The sequence below is a fragment of the Carlito syrichta genome, unplaced genomic scaffold, assembly GCF_000164805.1.
Source record: "Carlito syrichta isolate Samal-C Ts95f unplaced genomic scaffold, Tarsius_syrichta-2.0.1 Scaffold303043, whole genome shotgun sequence".
Classification (NCBI taxonomy): Eukaryota; Metazoa; Chordata; class Mammalia; order Primates; family Tarsiidae; genus Carlito; species Carlito syrichta.
In genome coordinates, this window is record NW_007247139.1 from 174,819 (window position 1) to 178,703 (window position 3,885).

The following is a 3,885-nucleotide window of genomic DNA, read 5'->3' on the forward strand; positions in this document are numbered from 1 at the left end:
GTTCACGCATCACTTCCTTTTCCAAGAATGATCTCCTTACGGGCTGCTTCTGGGGTGACTGGGGCTTACCACTGTTTGTTCTCCATGTCCCCAGGACTTTGTCCAAGAATCCTCAGCTTTGGTTCTAGGTAGACCCTCAAAACGCCAGGCTCACTCCCTCCTTTGCTGAAAGTGGCAGTCACCCATGTTTCCAGTCTGCCATCTTGGCCCTCCCCCCAGTATGTATGTTTTTGTAAACAAAAATTCACTTGGGTGGGTTTTCCTTGTCTTTTGGCATATTTTTTTCTCTCTTCATAAGCTGGAGAAAATCCAGAGGGCAAGAATTATTTTTGTTTTTTCCCATCAACACCAATACCAACATCCCCATTGGGTCACCAGCAATGTGGCTCCAAGGACTAGAAGCATATTCTGGCTTCTGGAGAGTCCTGGATTCCATCCCAGGAAATCTTCCAGTACCATTTCCTGGCATCCGTGGTGTCTGGACGTCCACCCTATGGATCTCCAAGTATCTGCAGGTCCCAGGGTGACAGGGGCTAGGGCAGAGCCACCGGGAGAGGAGGAGATGGATGGGTGGAGACAGGACCCAGCTCATGCACAGGCATGAGAGACAAAGGCCCTACCAGATATCCTATTTTTATTTATTTTAAATCAAACAATATACCCTCAATTTTCACCCAAGGGAATGGCTACTCTGTTGCAGAGGCATTTCCTGTACCATGCAAAGCTGCCCCAGGGTAACATTTGTGCTGGTGCTAAGAGGGCTACTGAGGAATCTTCTCTTAGGACCTCTGTGGAGTGGGACACACAGGTGGTGTAAGGATCCTCGCTGCTCGACCCTATAGGGCTGGGCATGGAGGAGTTGGCTGCAGGCCCACAGTTGCAGTCTTGGCTGCAGCCCGAGAGATGCACTGAGTTCCAGTGCATGCAGTGCCAGGCTGAGCTCACCGATTCGGTGCACCTTGCCTGGGACTTGCCGTGGTCCCTCAAGGCCATGGTCTTCTCCAAACTAACAATAATGTCATTTTGGAAGTGCCCTTTCAAGTTGGCATTGAAGGTTCGCTCAAGGGTGGTACTTACAATCTTTTATTCTATAGTTCCTGTGGAATTCCCATTGGTTTCCATCTATATTCTACTTGTGCTGCCCTGACTGCCTTGAGAGGTCACTTATGCCTTTCCAGTGACAAAATGGTGTGCTATCTCTTAAAAACAAAAGCCATAAGAAACACATCTGAGATGCATATTCACAACGTACCTCTACCCGAAAAGATTGCAGAGCTGAAAGAGAGTGCTAATGCACACTTGTTTTGATTCATCAATGAAGGTATTGAATGAAGTGACTCCAGAAAACTGACCCAGAACCAAGGCCTGAGTGTTAGTTCAGAACTGATTGTTAACTTCAAGAATTTTCATTGCAACTCGTTCTTTCTTTAAAAAAACTGAATTCAAGAATGGAGTCAAATGTGGTTTATGTTTACCTCTAGGTTGATTTCTAAATGATTTGTGAAGCTGTCTTTAGATGAGAAACAAGAATCTTCTGTCCAGGTTTTAAAGTTATTTGCTCTAATAACTTACTTTTGCTTCTTATTATTTCATAAAAGTTATTTCTGAAGACATCAGTGACTGTAAATTTAAGAATTAGGATTACGGTTACATGGTCTGAAAATAGAGTTGGGCTTTCTGTTGGGTACCATTAATAGTATTCCTGCATGGAACAACTGCTATGAATACTGATAATTTTTTTCTTATGTAAAATATAGGTACATAATATTCTATGGGTGATACTTAATAAATTGACTGAATATTAAAAAAAAAATTCACCCAAGTAAAATGTGGCTCAAATCAGCACCTATGTTTTTATGCATCACTATGCTTGGTGGGCTGGCATCTTGTTTCAAAGTTATGAGCCAATTGCCCCAATTATAGGCATTCCTCTCCTTTGAAGGGAGAAAGAAGAGGACAGTGAAAAAACAGTAGGATCTAGTTGCACTGCTTCCCTTTTATTTACCTTTTTTTTTATTTTGAAAAAATCTCAAGCCCACATAATAATCACAAGCACAGTACAAATAACAATCTTTGTTTTCTCCTTGAACCATTTGAAAGCTACTGATATGATGTATAATCACCCTTGAATACTTTAGGACGTATTTTCTACAAACAAGGTCATCATTCTACATAACCAGTCTCCAACCATCATGATCAGGAAATTAACACTGATACTTTACTACTGTCTAATTGTCAAACTCAATTTAAGTTTTACCAGTTGTTCCAGTAATATCTTTTATTGCCAAATGACCGGTCCAGTATCACATGTTTCATTTAGCTGTCATGTCTCATTAGTCTCTCTCATTGTGGAATAGTTCCTTGGTCTGTCCTTTATTTTAATGAACTTGGCACTTTTGAAGATTACGGGCCAGTTATTTTGTAGAACACCCCTCAATTTGATTTTATCGGATATTTCTTCATGATTCTATTTGGGTTATGTATTTTTTGTAGGAATACCACAGAAGAATTTTCATTGCAACTCATTTTTATTTGTGCCATTATGGTGACTCTAGTGACATTAAGTTTTATGAATGCGATCAAGATGGTGTCTGCCATGCTTCTCCAATGTGAAGTTACTTTCTCTCCTTTTGTCATTAATGAATATTCTGGAGGCTGTAGTTTGGGAGCATGTGTATATATTGTTTTTCACCATATTTTAACTGTATTTAATTAATTTTTTATCAGTAAATTTCTATTTTAACCAATGGGCTATAATACATTGCTATTATTATTTATCTGATGCTCAGATTGTTCCATATTTGGCCAGTGGAACCCTTCAGGTTGACTTCTTTGACTTTTCGACATGACCTTATTATTCTTTGAGCATTTGTTTTCTTTCTGGAAAAAAAAAATAGATCTTCTGGAATCACCTTGTACATTCTCTGCCTAAGTCCTGAAATCAACCATTTCTCAAACAAGTTCTAGTGCCTTTTAGGGAAAATTGGTATTTATAAACTTTTATCTGGGCATTGAGTGTCCTTTTTGTTTTATAGCAAAAAGCTATATTTTACTGTTCCCAGAATCTCTCAGGTCCAGAGCTAGAAAATATATTATGCATATACACCTGTGGATCTGTGCATTTATGAGCACACATCTACATCTATTTATACTTCTATCCATATATACTTTTTGAAAATCACATATTCACAACCATACCTCCAATTCCAAACTAAAGTCACAAGACTTATTCTAGTTTTCTCCTTTTTCATGATTGCAACCTCTCAGTCTCACAGGAAAAGTACTTGGCTCCTATAATCCTTAAAATATTCACTTATTTTACCAGTCTCCCTGTTATGTAACTGAACTTAGACCACATCCAGCTCACCTCACGCAAATGTTCTACCTCCCCTGCTCAGGCCCTGATGTCCCCTACTGGGCCACTCTCCTATGCTGATATTTTTCTCGCCCCCTTGGGCTCTGACACCTGGACTAAGCTGCCTCTCTCTGTGAGCCTCCATCCCCCTCAAGTTCAGATACTCTGGTCCAGGTTCTGTCTCTCTCCTCCTACCAATGTCTACCTTGCTGTTTCTTACTTAATGACTTCTGGACTAAACTATATAGGAAGGGAATGAACTGAAAAGAATTAATTAACTGTATTTAATTTTTTATCAGTCAATTTCTATTTTAGCCAATGGGATATAAGCCATGGCTATTATTATTTATCTGATGCTCAGATTGTTCCATATTTGGCCAGTGGAACCCTTCAGGTTGGCTTCTTTGAGAAAAAAGAGAATGTGAAGGGAAGAGAAGGAAAGCAGAGGGAAAGGAAAGCAAGAAAAGAGAGAGAAAGTTTAGTGATCCTGACTTTTGTATTTTGCTGCTTCATTCTCCAGAGTGCTCCCT

The 3,885-nt window shown here is 39.8% G+C and overlaps 1 pseudogene; it reads left to right on the forward strand.

Moving 5' to 3' along the window:
• The first annotated feature begins 682 nt into the window (after nt 1-682).
• LOC103259871 lies at nt 683-1,351 on the forward strand (annotated as a pseudogene).
• The last annotated feature ends 2,534 nt before the right edge of the window (nt 1,352-3,885 follow it).